Source organism: Alosa alosa, chromosome 2, assembly GCF_017589495.1.
Source record: "Alosa alosa isolate M-15738 ecotype Scorff River chromosome 2, AALO_Geno_1.1, whole genome shotgun sequence".
Taxonomy (NCBI): Eukaryota; Metazoa; Chordata; class Actinopteri; order Clupeiformes; family Clupeidae; genus Alosa; species Alosa alosa.
Genome location: NC_063190.1, coordinates 28,316,333 through 28,331,626, shown reverse-complemented (window position 1 = coordinate 28,331,626; position 15,294 = coordinate 28,316,333). Strand labels below are relative to the sequence as shown.

Sequence of the window (15,294 nt, the reverse complement as noted above, 5' to 3'; positions counted from 1 at the left end):
GGGTTGTACTGCTTCATACCGTTTATTTTCACATTTAATGTCGCTAAGTCTCCTAATTTATTTAATATTTTTTGAAGAATTAGTGAATTAAGAATATTTCTAAAATAAATATAGTGCTTAAGCAATCTTACAGACCAACAGACATGGCACTCAATGTAAGATGCTAAGGCACTCAAGAACGTTCAAACATAGAACGAGATTAACAATGCAAAATGCTAAGGCACTCAAGAACGTTCAAACATAGAATCAGATTAACTTTGAAGGACACTTGTAGTAGTAAATATTACACTTTTCGCTTTAAGTTTGAGTTATACTCTTAAATCCCTTTGTTTATAAGATTACGTCTTTTAGAGCAGTCTTGTAAATGTCTAGTGGATCATACCTCCGTCAGAGTAAAAAATTAAATAATTGAACAATGCTCACTTAGTTGGCAGGCGTACCACTTGAATAGTTCGGTGTAAAATCATTATTAAATGTCGTAAACCAAAGTGGATGCTTTATTATCTACATTTGGGAGAAAATGTCATACGTTTTTTGAATAGAGAGAGCTAAACTTAATTTTATTTTTATATATTGTATGTAAAGTGCTGCAGGTAGAGAAATAGAGTTATAGATTCAAGTCTATTGAAAGGTAAAGTTTATAGAATTGTGCATTAGGGCAGTAATTTATGAGAAATTATTTATAAAAAAAATGGTGCTCAAATATACACACACAAAAAAAAAAACAAATCTACTTCATCTGTATTTTCACATAGCTCACCATGTGATTTCCTTTCTGAGTCGTATCCTACACACATTTTAGCTGGTCCCCCTAAGCTGAGTCCAGGCCGACTCCTTCGTATGGAAGCACAGAACTGCTCTGGAAGGCAAAGAAACGCATATGCGTGCGTGACTGTACCATAACATTAAACATTAGTGAAGCACAAAAAGAAAAGACCTTTTCTTAATTACCTTATGCATGAGAAGTCGTGAGCCTCAGTGAAAGACACAGTTTAACACTTGGTTCAGTATAGAGCCACTAACTGCTGACACCTGAGAAATCTGCATACACGTTTAAAAGACTCGCCTCATTTCCAGACATGCTTGTCCAGATATTGGATTTCCGAGGTGTTGGATATGTGACCCACAGAGGCTTTCGCTGGCAGGGGAGCTGAGGTACGCGTGTGGTACAGCAGATGCTTCCATATTCATTAATGAATCACAGAATCAACCCTTCTGAAGAGTTCTGGGTCGACAAATATGACAGTTTTGTTGAGATTTTTTTTCTCCTACTGACACTCAATATTTTAGCAAGTCAGTTTCAGCTTGTAGTTGCATTTGCTTGCATGAGTTGTATTGTAACATAAGACTTTTCGTATAGCCAAATGAAATTTGATTTCATTTGTTTGTAATAGCATTAGATTAAATACTGACATTTTAACAGTTTCAACTAAACAAAACATAACAGGTCCTCTTTTTCAGACACAGGGATGTCCCTAGCTTTAGATACCTAGCTTTAGTTGCTGCAGCCAACATCTAGATTAGCCAGGCAGCTACAGTGCTATACTCTGGGGGCATGATTTTAAAGATGCCCCCAAAGTGTAGCACTATAGCTGCCTGCCTGTCCTTTGTTTTTCATTCTGACAGTACTCGGTGACCTCGAGAAAAAGAGATCTGTGTAAAAACTCGCCAGAGTTCTCCTTTAAAGGTGTGAGTTTTGAACATTCTAACAAAAGATTCCATTCCGCAACAATTCAAAGTTCTACAATTCCACGATGAATGGACCCAGATATTCTTTAGAACATTAATTTTCCAACATTTCCGTCACACTGTTGTAACGGTACATGCTTAAGCTCAGCTCAGCACCCGAGCTTTCCTTTATCCTCACACTTGTTCTGTTTGCCGTGGTGTCGGTTGTGAGCAGTGAGATGTTTCCACTTGTTATATCACAGAGGGCGTCACAGCTGTGATGCACTCTAAGCCAACGGAGCCAATGCTGCTAGCCTAAACCCAGTGGAGTAGCAGATCTGTACCAGTGTAGACCCGCAAAACATGAAAAACTCTTTTTATCCAGTAAGGTTGTGAGGCCAGAAGAGTTCTTGTGCTCCTTATGAAGTTCCTTGTGTTCCTCTCGCCATGTTAAAAGATCTTATGGTAAAGACAAACCAGAGCTGAAATAGCACAAGCATTGCAACAGCTCTTCCCATCACACGCAGACATGACTTTTATTATGAAGCGTCACAAAAACGGCAAACTGAAGAGTGTTTGGTGTAACCTTGTGAAATGTGATGTGTCAGAGGTCTGAGTGATCTTAAAGCTCTGAGTATTTATTCACCTTAAACCTGATTATCCAAACAAGTGTGTGTGTATAAGTGTGTGTGTGTGTGGCTTTAGAGGATTGTTGGATTCCTTCAAAACCTGAAATTTCACAACTTGGTGCTATTTTTCCATCGTATTTTATGGTGCTGCACATGTGAGAGACAAAACTCAGCCACTCTCACACCACACTACACTCTTTACAGTGTCAAAGTTCTATTTTTTGTCACACACTCTTCCATCTGGTGAGGTGTGTGTGTCTCTACAGCTGATCGCAAGAGCGCCCAGGTGAACAGAGAGGAATCACAATCGTCAGATGGAAACTGAGAGGGTCTTGCACAAGAAAATGAGCCTATATTACAACACAACCTCAAAATAAGACTTTGGTCATTATGTACATGCTAAACAAACAGGACAGTACCCTGTCGTCACTAAGCTACACAGTAAATATTTAAGGTGTGTGGTGTTGAGGAGTGGCAGTTTATGCCACTTGAGACCCTCGATCTCTAAAAACTAAAAAAGCTGAGCTGTGAGAAGTATGAATCTTTTGTGTTAGCTGCGCAACTTGTGTGCTAGGCCTTTGTTATCTGCATTCTCTGTATTCGGGTGTCTTTGATGTTCATTTAGGCTCATAGCTAGGCTCAATACTAGAGAAAAAAATACAGTTGTAGGGTAAATAATGCGTGCAGCGAGCACTTAGAGTAACATGACATTAATCCTGTCATCATGCTTCTCAATTATGGCGGGGGAAAAAGATTCTCTAATGCTAAAAGTCCAAACCTCCAAATCAGTAAGAGAGTAGAATGTTACAGAGGAGTTTCTCCTAAGGGCGGGAGGCAGGTGAATGTTTTTAGACAACAAAAACTCATAAATACAGTGACCTCGACATTACATCAAAGCAAAAGTCAATCTTCAATTTTATTTAAAATGTATATTTAGATTGATATATTTAGAGTTTCATAGGGTTTTATATAAGCACACAAATATATATGAATATATATATATATATAATATATATATTTATTTATTAATCCTGCAGACCGATTGGTTTAATCAAATAAGAATCCTTAAATCTTCTTTAAACATGACAAACAATCACAAAAATTGAAGTATTACAATGCAAACAATAAAGCTTCAAAGCTATTGTACAATTATCCTAGAAATATTGAACTGAAAGAATGTATTTAATGCAAAATACACAAGTGTGTTTAATATGTTACAATAAAATAATAAATCAAAATGCTGTACCTCATTTATCAGACCCTGTTACCATGTCCAACAACGGAATGTAGAATGTAACATAATTATGTAAGACCGATTGGAATTGTATATTTTAACATGATTATGTTGATAGATTGGAACATTTTAACAGGGGTGTGACTGGTGTTTTTGCAAAATGGCAGATACGCACAAACTTCCCTGTAGTCTGTGTTGTGATTGAATTTTGATTTACTGGCTAAAAAAAAACCCCCCATCTGATTTAATTTATTTATTATAATGCACTGATGGATCCACAGGCGTCCAGTGCAGGTGCTCTCTGACCTGTCCTCTGCCTGGTCACACATCGCTCTTATCTCTACATGCAGGAGCACGGACTCATTTGAATTGTTCATTTGATTTATGTATGTTAAAATATTAGGTTATCTCCGGCCCTGTCCCGAAAAATGTCATTGATGATCCTTGAAGTTCCAATCTCTCAATATGAACACAACCAAAAAGACATACTGCATGACTTATGATAATTACACTGTTATTATGTATTAATTATAAAACATGATGGTCACTTTTGATTGGGTGCTCATACAGAGATGTTTCTGATACCCTTACCACTAATCAATGTCTTCTCATTAAACGGTTTGTTTTTATTTATTTCCTTTTTATACATTTTTGTTTGTTTGTGATTGAAGCCTACATCACAGTCTTGACAACTGTTTCTGCCAGTTCTGTTTATGTTTACATAATATTCTCTCATCAGTTTGTGTTTTATACATTTTGAATTGTTGTTTTTTTTAATTGGATACGAGCTAATTAAATGTAGTTTTGTCATATTTTCATTCACTGCATTAAAGAGAACTTCTTTACAAACCTACCAAATGTTTAATCAATTATAAAAAAGCAAACAAGTTCACTTACCAACAACACTTTGCATTTATATAGTGCTTTTCGAGGCAGACAAAGCACTCTACAGTGAAGGGGAACCTCACTGACCACTAATGTGTAGCACCTACCTGGGTGATGCAAAGCAGCCATTATGTGCCACAGCGTTAACCTCACACCAGATTGAGGTGGAGAGTGAGGGAATGAATGAATGAGCTAATTACACTGAGGGATGATTACAGGACTAGATTGAAAGAGCCAGTTGGGAGTTTAGCCAGGACACCGGAGAACCCCTTACTCTTTGTGATAAGTGCAATGGGATTTTTAATGACCACAGTGAGTCAGGATTTCGGTTTAACTTCTCATTGGAAGGACTAACCAAGTAAATATGATTGTGAATGTTAAGGAATGATATCACACACACAGGCAAACAGGTAGAGAGACATTTACCTAATCATAAGTAACACAATCCCATCACAAATGCTAACTACTAACTCCACTGGGTGGCGCTGTTGCATAGGCCTAGTCAGCGTCGTATATAGAACCGCGTCCCAGCGGATGATTGGTAAACCGTTATTGACCTAAATAATTGCAAATCTCTTTTCATACAGTCATTCCACGGACACAGTTAGCCTAAATACTATCTAGAACTACAGTAATTTATACGACCTACATTTCTAGCGATTGGATCAGTAAACTCATAAACTGGACAAGGCTTGGCCAAAGAAGGCTAGTCCAGTTATCTTTCATTCATTCTAAGGAGATACATTGTAGATTCTCTAGCCAAGCCTACACCTTCAACGTATTTTCAGGGCTTAGCCATTGTAACGTAGCCTACAATTTACACACGCAAACATTGAGCTGCAGAATTTATCAAGATCTGAGGACGAACTTCAAAGGAAAATTTCAAAGTTAATTTTAGGACACGTGATCTGTGGCTGTCAATAGATTTGACAGGCCCACTTGCTGTTATATGATACTAGCATCTATATTATGTCGATGATAGCCTCCCCGAAAGGCACTCGTTCTTAAACACGACGTGTTACATTTTAGTTCGATGTGATAAAAGAAGCCGCCTGAGGTTCGTGGACGCGCACTTGGTACGCTTAGGCGCGTCCACGTCTTTATGGGAAAGTCTCAATGGGAAAGTCTTTCCCTTTTGGATTAGCTGGAGAGGCTAGAGCTATCTAGTTTCAGTCTCAGGTCCGACTAGAAAACTCACTCGAATAGGTGACGTTTTCTGCCAAATGTGAAGATGTGATTTCGGTCCATATTAAGCTGTTATGCTGAGATGTCCGTTTTTGCTTCGTTTGAACTGGACTGAGGCGTAGCTTGCTACAGATACTAACAGCTGGATGGTGGTACTTATGCTAAGCTAGTGACTGTCTATTGCGGTCTGCCTCGGTGCCTGCCTCGGGAGTTAGCTAAACTATCGTAGCATAACATTTAGCTATCTCAATGTTTTTGAGGGATGCACACCGTCTTAATCACTAGGGTATTACGATGTTATTCACACCAACCTCAGGTTGTTTCGTCGTCTGGGGTTTGTTATAATGCGACGTTTTGGCTTGAACGGGGGAGCATTTTGGAATTGGAATAGCGGTAACTTCGCTGTGGAATGCTAATGTTGCCGAATACGCTTTAAAATAAGGTAAGTACATAACGGTAGACTGTAAATCACGTGGTCAATTTTTCTAACAAGTTTTGTTTATGCCTTGTGGTACACAATGTTTGCATGTGTCTGAGCGTGTGTTTAGGCAGGCATGGCTCTGCATATGCATTCGAAGCCATGTGCGTAGATTATATACAGATACAAACATGTACTCTTGTGCATTCACGTAGCCTTAAATAGATTAATGATGTGTGCGGCGCAGGCATGCAAGCGTCTGCTTGGTGGCATTCACAATAATAAGTCTGGAGACAAATGTTCCGTTTCACAGCTGATGATGATTGCACACCACGCGTGATCTCGCGCTTCCATTTGTGCTCCCATGCGCGCGGTCAGACTCTTCCCCAACTCGAGCGTGCACCCGCAGGTCTCCCCTCGGACGTTTGCTGCCTTGGGCCCCTAGTCCATGTTTACAAACACAACACACACTCTCCACATTGTCGGCTACATGTTGAATGACTGAGGGTGTTTCCTCACATAGTCCCTTTAAAAGAACCGAACTCAGTTCCGTAAAACTAAGTTTGGCAGCCGTGGCCTACTGGTTAGCACTTCGGACCTGTAACCGGAGAGTTGCCGGTTCGAACCCCGACCAGTAGGCACGGCTGAAGTGCCCTTGAGCAAGGCACTTAACCCCTCACTGCTCCCCGAGCGCCGCTGTTGTAGCAGGCAGCTCACTGCGCCGGGATTAGTGTGTGCTTCACCTCACTGTGTGCTGTGTGTGTTTCACTAATTCACGGAATGGGATAAATGCAGAGATCAAATTTCCCTCACAGGATCAAAAGAGTATATATACGTATACTAAGAGGGGACCAGAAAGTGGACCAAAACAAAAGGGACTCAGTTCATTTTGTATTCACATTGTGAGTTCCTTTAAAAGAGGACTCGGATATATTTCTGGTGCACTTCAGCTCTGATGGGGCCAAAGTTTCCTTCCTGTTCACACTATACCTTCTCTGGGGGTCTCAGACCTTAGGCAAAATCCTTTTAGGCAAGTCCCTCCACTTGGCGGCCATATTGTAATGCTTTTTGGGCACTTATCGGACATCTTATTTCGGCAGAAATGCGCATGCACCAGGCTTCACCACACCAACGTTGCTCCAGCGGTGAGATCACACCACATAATTGGCATAATGTATTCACATGTCGGGATATGAGTAGAAACTAACCCATGTATTTCCATGCAGGATTTTTTGAGTGCTGTCTTCTCATTAGAAAGTCTCTGTTTTAGGCTACTGCTTTGGATTATGGGCTATGTATTTGCTCATTGCCATCATTATTACCAGGTTGAAATAATTATCATTATTACCCATAATTGGTGTGGTGATTTTGTTTCTTAAATTCATTTCCCCCCCTGAAATGTACATATAATATACACTGCTCAAATTAAGGGAACACTTACAGTTTTCCACAGTTGTTGAAACCTTCCACCCTTTTCTCCATTCTCAAACTACATTCACAGAATGTCTGACAGTTCTTGCAAAATAAAATACTCGCCTTAAAAGTTTTACTTGTGCTCAGAACCAAACAGTGTCACAGTACCGATTCAGTGTATGATTGAAGTGTTCTCTTACATTTTTTGAGCAGTATATTTTCCGAATGAATTCTGATCTGAAGTTATTGCAAATATCCTCTTGAACTGTCAGTCAACACGCCAGCCAATCACATTGTCTAATTCAGTGGTATGCCCGCCCCACCTGGGGTTACTGTTGCTGTACATCCAACTTAAGCGCACGTCCAAACTGACAAGTGAACAGCAGCCAGTTAACTGTTTTTTTTTTTTTTAAATATATATATCTATATCTATATATAATAAATTACATGCCTTCTCTTTTGGCCATTTAATGGCAAGTCAAGTAGGACAAAATAGGCTAGCTTACAATGCAAAATGTGAAATAGAACCCCTGGCGATAATGCGAACCGTGCAGCGGACTTCTATACCTGTTGCCTTGGCGACTCTAGTGATGTGAGTTTGTGTGATCAGGGCATCATAACATCAGTAGGAGTGGTGATCATGATGGTGATGTTTCAGGTGTGCACTGTGTACTACAGACAGGATATTACAAGCAACACACACACTAAGGATATGAGCAACATCTGTTCCATCTTCAGTCAAATATCCTCAGACCCCCTGAGCAGACAAACAAATAGGCACATACACACACACACACACACATACACACACATACAACATAGTGAAAACAGGCCCACATGTGTACAGAGACACTCATAGACAAACAGGCACACATGTACACACACATAGACACATTTATGTACATACACAGACACATACTTGCATGCATGCATGCATGCACACACAGGCACACGCATGCATGCTGGTACCTGACTGGACACTAAGGGTGTGTTCGTAAATTCAATCTACGCTCTGAACGCTCGGAGAGTGACGCCCTGAATAAACACACAATAATTCAGAATTTACCAGAATTTACAGAATTCAGAAAATATTTGAATGTGAGCTGTTTACGAGTGGTTCACTCAGTCACACTGCAGTCGGGGGCAGAACAATTATAGCCTCTCTGTCTCTCTGCCTGTCTGTCTTTCTGCCTGTCTGTCTCTCTGCCTGTCTGTCTCTCTGCCTGTCTGTCTCTGCATTTGTCTGACTGTGTGTTCAGGAGCGGGCTAAGTGCTGTTAGATTGTGCCCAGGTGGAGTAAGATGCAGGTGTGCTGTTAGATTACGCCCAGGTGGAGTAGGATGCAGGTGTGCTGTTAGATTGTGCCCAGGTGGAGTAAGATGCAGGTGTGCTGTTAGATTAGGCCCAGGTGGAGTAATATGCAGACTGATGGATTGAACCCAGGTGGACTAAGGTGCAGGTGTGCTGTTAGATTGAGCCCAGGTGGAGTAAGATGCTGGTGTGCTGTTAGATCGTGCCCAGGTGGACTAAGGTGCAGGTGTGCTGTTAGATCGTGCCCAGCTGGACTAAGGTGCAGCTGCTGTTAGATCATGCCCAGGTGGACTAACATATCCTGACAGCATCTCTTGTAGCATTAGGCTACATGCTCTCTGTCGACGCTGAATACATTAAATATGCCCTTCTGTTGCGTCATATTTCAGAATAGCAAAGCAACACGAGCGACAGAAAGAAAATAGACACGGGCCGTCCGACAAAAGTTGCTCAAAATGTCGCATTGCATTCTGCTGCAGAGTACTGCTTCACATTGCGTACTGTCAGGACATTCCAGTGGAAAACAATGTAATTAAACAGATTTTATCACTAATGTTCGCTCCCATCTCATGCACTTAGGACTTGGTATGAGGTGTTGGTTTGCTTTTAGATTATGCCCAGGTGGACTATGGTGTTGGTTTGCGTTTAGAATACACCCAGGTGTACTACGGTGTTGATTTGCTTTTATGCCCAGGTGGACTAAGGTGTTGGTTTGCGTTTAGAATACACCCAGGTGGACTACGGTGTTGATTTGCTTTTATGCCCAGGTGGACTAAGGTGTTGATGTGATGTTACATTGCGCCCAGATGGACTAAAAGAAGATGGCCAGAGGTCTAGCACAGAGGTATCATTTCATTAACCACTGATTGACTAGATGGCATTCCCTGTGCCTTGCCATGGAAATCACTACCTGAACGGAGTATTAGGAGCTTCACATTGCCTCGTTAGTTGCTGGCACTAGTCAACGTACAGGAACATTCAGTCAAAAATGTGTGAAATTGTTTAAGATAACCCTCGATTACATATTATCATCTGTGTCTTCGCTATTGGTGATGGGAGGCATGAAATGAACCAAATACCAGAATCTTCTTCCCATCACTGCAGACCTTAGTGGAGAGAAATCACCGGGGAAATGCCGACTCGAGGGAAAACTTAGCTTCTTGTGGCAGCTGCTTGACCTGACCTTGAGCTGCCAGATGTGGCATTGGATTCACTCTTCTCTACTGTCCACCCACCCTGTGCTTGCGTTTCCATGAAGGCTGTGCCACTTTGGACCAGACATGCCAAGCCTGTTGGCAGGGAGTTGCCTTGGAGACACTTTGCTTAGCCTAGCATGTAGCCTACATGCTGCAGTTCCCTCAGTGTGGCTGCAGACTGAGGCTACCAGTCCGGTTCTCTCCTAGTCTGTGACTGCTGACTGAGGCTACCAGTCCGGTTCTCTCCTAGTCTGTGACTGCAGACTGAGGCTACCAGTCCGGTTCTCTTATAGTCTGTGACTGCCGACTGAGGCTACCAGTCCGGTTCTCTCCTAGTTTGTGTATGCCGACTGAGGCTACCAGTCCGGTTCTCTCCTAGTCTGTGTATGCCGACTGAGGCTACCAGTCCGGTTCTCTCCATGTCTGTGGCTGTCAGGTTTGGAAACTGGTATGATACCGAGTTCCTGTTTCCATCAGAGGGACTGAAGGGCTTCCCGAAGTTTGCCCCTGTACTTACTGTTCCTTACTTAAAAGAGTCCCGGACAGACTTGTGCGTGTGCATGTGTGTGTGGTAGAGTGGAATGGGAAGAGGCCAGCTATTCTCTGGCCCCATACCACTCTAGTCTTTGATCTGGCATGTAAATCAGTAGTCTGTCTGTGGTCTAAATCACTCTAGTCTGTGATCAAAATCACTCTAGTCTGTCTGTAGTCTATATCACTCTAGTCTGTCTGTGGTCTATATCACTCTAGTCTATGGTTTAAATCACTTTAGTCTGTCTGTGGTCTATATCACTCTAGTCTGTCTGTGGTCTATATCACTCTAATCTGTGGTGTAAATCACTCTAGTCTGTCTGTGGTCTATATCACTCTAGTCTGTGGTCTAAATCACTCTAGTCTGTCTGTGGTCTATATCACTCTAGTCTGTGGTCTATATCACTCTAGTCTGTGGTCTATATCACTCTAGTCTGTCTGTGGTCTATATCAGGGGTCCCCAAAAATTCCCTTTTTTTTTCACGGACCGTGGGGGGGTTCGGGGGTTCCATGTTCCATATGTGTTGTGCATGCATTACTTGAAAAGAACTAGCTCCAGTTATGTATGAACAGTGAAGGTAACGAACTCTTAAAAAAAACGTGAACTTGAAGAAGTGAAAATTGAAACTTGAAGCTACATCTATCAAGTGTGAACATGCTTAACAAAATATGGGAACAAAACATGGCAACTAAACGTGCATTACGCCCTGTGCTTGTTTCCCTGCAACAACAAGGTTCCATCTGTGGGAGATGGAAGACAGTGACACCCTCAGTGTGTTTGAAATGTCCAGTCGATTGCGCAATTTGGTCTTAGTTGCAGTCATTGCCGAAAACCCGGCCTCGCATAGATAGGTGGTGGGAAATGGTAGCAACGTTTTCAGCGCTTTTTACGGCTATCTCGGGATATTCTGTTTTGGTTTTGATCCAAAAACCCGCCAGAGAGGTTTCCTCATACACACTCTTAAGACCATCATTTGCAATTTCGATCAACTGCTCTTCCTCCTGCGCTGACAAGTTAGGACTATTCGGGATATTGACAAATAGGTTGCGGACCCACTCATTGGTTTGCCGTGGATCTTTGGAGGATGGGAAGTAACGCTCAAACTCATTTGAAAGCACAACAAGGTGATTGCGCACCAGCTGCGAGAGAAAGGGCCCTGCCTAAGTCTCTCCCAAAACCCCCACTACTGTTTGGAACATATCTGGTCCACTCGTCGTCCCCACAAATCAAGCTTGGCTTTAAATGCAGCGACTTTATCTGCCAGTTTAAAGGCAGTCGTCATTCTCCCCTGGAGTGACAGGTTGAGGTCATTAAGCAACCCGAATGTGTCACACAGGTAAGCGAGTTTTGACACCCAGTCCTCATCACTAAAGTGTGCAGCTAACGGTGACTTTTTTTCTGTAAGAAATCTCTGCAGCGGCTCTCGCAACTCAAATACTCTGGCCAGTGACCGGCTAAAGATGCTTGTTTTTTGTTGCTCATTCTAGCAGTTTAGCTAACTTCGTGTGACACTACCGTTCGCCAAGAACTGATCAAGTGAAGTGAGCTGACTTGAGGCTGCGCAGCGCTGAAGGCAGTATGTAAAGTTTTGAAGGCGGGACAGACAGACGGAAGAAAATAGACCTATATAGAGAATCAAACAACTGCATATAGGCCTATGCCATGTAAAAACGTGACATTATTGCGAATTAAATTGAGTTTAGTTTGCATGCATTTTTTTTTTAAACTCATGTCGTAGGCTACGGCAAGGTTAGGAATGTCCCGGTGGTTGGGGACCGCTGGTCTATATCACTCTAGTCTGTGGTCTAAATCACTCTAGTCTGTCTGTGGTCTATATCACTCTAGTCTGTGGTGTAAATCACTCTAGTCTGTCTGTGGTCTATATCACTCTAGTCTGTGGTCTAAATCACTCTAGTCTGTCTGTGGTCTATATCACTCTAGTCTATGGTCTATATCACTCTAGTCTGTCTGTGGTCTATATCACTCTAGTCTGTGGTCTAAATCACTCTAGTCTTTGGTTTATATCACTCTAGTCTGTGATCTTGCTAGCAGACTAAATTCAGTAGCTTTCCTTTAGACCTCTGTGTCCTGTGTGTTGTAAACTATGCACCAAGTCAAAAAACAGTGTGTGTGTGTGTGAAATGTCGTGTCTGAGAGCTGGGCCATTGTGGAGCACCTGAGAACAGTGGGTGAGGAGAGAATCCTGGCGGAAGAGCACGAATATACTTCTTCAGCATGCAGCCTTGGTTCGGCTGTACTCCCATTCATCATGCTGGAGGACGACACAGACACACACAGGCACACATACACACACACACACACACACACACACACACACACTACCTCACACAGGCACACACACACATATACATACAGACACACACACTATCACACACACGTATACATACACACACACTACCTCACACACACACATATACATACAGACACACATACTATCACACACACATACATACATACATACACACACACTACCTTACAGACACACATACACACAGGCACACATATACATACAGACACACACACACTATCTCACACAGACACACATACACACACCAGTGGCGGCTGGTTGTTATATAAATGACGGAGCAAGGAAGGTGCGCTTGATTTGTGTTGGTGGCAAATGTGAGGTTGTGTGAAAGGTGTTGGTGAACAATAGAGTATGTAGGCCGCCTATCCAGACACACTTAAAGCAGTATGTACTATGTAGCATTTTAACTGGCAATGTTGTGCTATAAGAGCTGTTCTGACATTCTCAGATAACTATCCGATTTTTTTTGTATCAGCAAATCCCCGAACTGTCCAAGTTTGTGACAGGCCAGCAGTAGCCAAATAGCCAATTGTTTTCTGTGCTACCAGTTAGCCATGACTATTTGTCGTACCAGTAGCTTTTTTTTTTTGGAATATGAATTTTTGGAGCTGGTATTCCTGTTGCTTTGATCCTTACCTTTACACTGTAGTTAAATGTATAAAAGGGTTTGTTCAATAAAACATGGACAATCTCCTGATTCCACTGTACTCTTTATTTCACAAACTTAAAGGGCAGGGCTCCGAACCGGTTCAAGGAACGAAAACGAAAACCGAAAACGAACGGAATTTTACGGAATTTTACGAGGAGCGGAAACGGAAACGAAAACAAAATGGTCTTCAACTGTTCCGGAACAGAAACGTTATTCTGAAATCCACAAAACCGGTTAATAACGTTTTTTTTTTCGTTCTCTATATAACAGCTTAATAATTTGATTTCTGCAGTTTGAAATAAAAAAAAACTAATAAATGGGCCTTTGGTCCAAATGGGTATATTTTGTCTTGCTGTTGTAGTGTAACCTATCCGTCTGCCACTTCGGATCTTAGGCCAGCTCGTAGCGTAGGCCAGTGTTTCTCAAAGTGTGGTCCGGGGACCACTGGTGGTCCGCGAGCTGTTGTAAAAAATAATATAGATGCATTGTTTGCAATATTGAACCAACTTGTATGTAAATCCAAAGTTCTGCAATACTGCCTATGTAAGCTATGCCAATTTAAATCATATGAATCCTCTGACACAATAAGCAAGGTGCAAAGACAATAAGCAAGGTGGGTTCAGTGAGTAGGCCTATTGTGTCTATTAGCTATGTGGTCCGTGAGGTTTTTTCTAATGGTTAAGTGGTCCTTGGTCTGTAAAAGTTTGAGAAACACTGGCGTAGGCTACTGAAACTGATTTGGAAATTGTTTGTAGCCTATGCGTAATAGCCTAGTTTGCCTGTCCATGCCTTGTCGTTTTAAAGTCGGGATTTGAAATGTTTGCGCAATTATAGCCTATTCTATGTAGCCTAGAAGAGTTAAACAGGAAATTTGAGATAGGCCTTGTCAGCAACAGACAGGTTCGTTTATAAACAGGGTTGGAATTATAGCCAAGCCTTTGAAGATCTCCATATGGATAAACCCAAAAGGCTACAACCAGATAAGGAGTTTAGCACGTATCCAGAAATATTTTTGATAAGAAATTATTTATAGGCATAGGTTAGGCCTACAGTAAGTCTGTAGGCAATGGGATGGATAGCCCATCTGAATGTTTTTGGATGCCGCCTGTGATTTATTATTTTTGGACATAGCTACGGTATAGGCTAAATCAAGGGGAAATAATGAGTAGCCTACGTCTATTCTAAGGTAAAGTCCACAAAAATAGACTTGATAGGCCCGCCAAACACTGCCGGAACTTTAAGAACGAACGATATTTTGCGTTCCGAAACCGGTTCAGGACCGATATGTTGGTGGCGGAACGCATGCAAGAACGAAAACGTTAAACATAGGCCTATCTGAACCGTTCGGAACGGAACGTTTGAAAAATAATTTCGTTTTCAAGCCCTGTTAAAGGGACACCAGGCAAGCCTGATGCTTTTGCTCTACGAAACTCCCCCTCGCTCGGTCTGAAGCTTTTTTCCTTTTCTTTGCATCTTCCGTCAAGGGTTTTCGCTGCTTCTTCACTGGCTCTGCCATTATACACACGTTTGCAACAATCTCTAGCGTTTCGTTAGCCTGCCTCTGTGCTGTATGCAGGATGTAAACTGATCCTGCTTCGGTCGGCGGGAAGGATACACCGAACTTGCAAGTGGGATATTCTTCCTACAGGCAGTAGGGGCGGGCGAGAGAGTCTTCATTCGCCCTGTAATGAGTCATTTAACCATATACCAACTTACGAAGATGATTAATTAATATGAAAACGTTGCCTGGTGTCCCTTTAAACAAGCTTTCCGTTCAACACAAGATTCTTCACTGTATGACCGCAGATCGCGTTAGCTAGACCCGCCCACCCGCCGTTGGCTAGA

General features: G+C 42.0%; 1 protein-coding gene across 1 annotated transcript in view; it reads left to right on the top strand.

Moving 5' to 3' along the window:
* Positions 1-5,294: 5,294 nt before the first annotated feature.
* arhgap32b (Rho GTPase activating protein 32b) overlaps positions 5,295-15,294 on the top strand; it is a 53,563-nt gene continuing 43,563 nt past the window's right edge. Inside the window, exon 1 of the mRNA XM_048229391.1 lies at positions 5,295-6,043. The gene's annotated coding sequence lies outside the window, so the exon portion shown is untranslated. The remainder of the gene's footprint in view (positions 6,044-15,294) is intronic.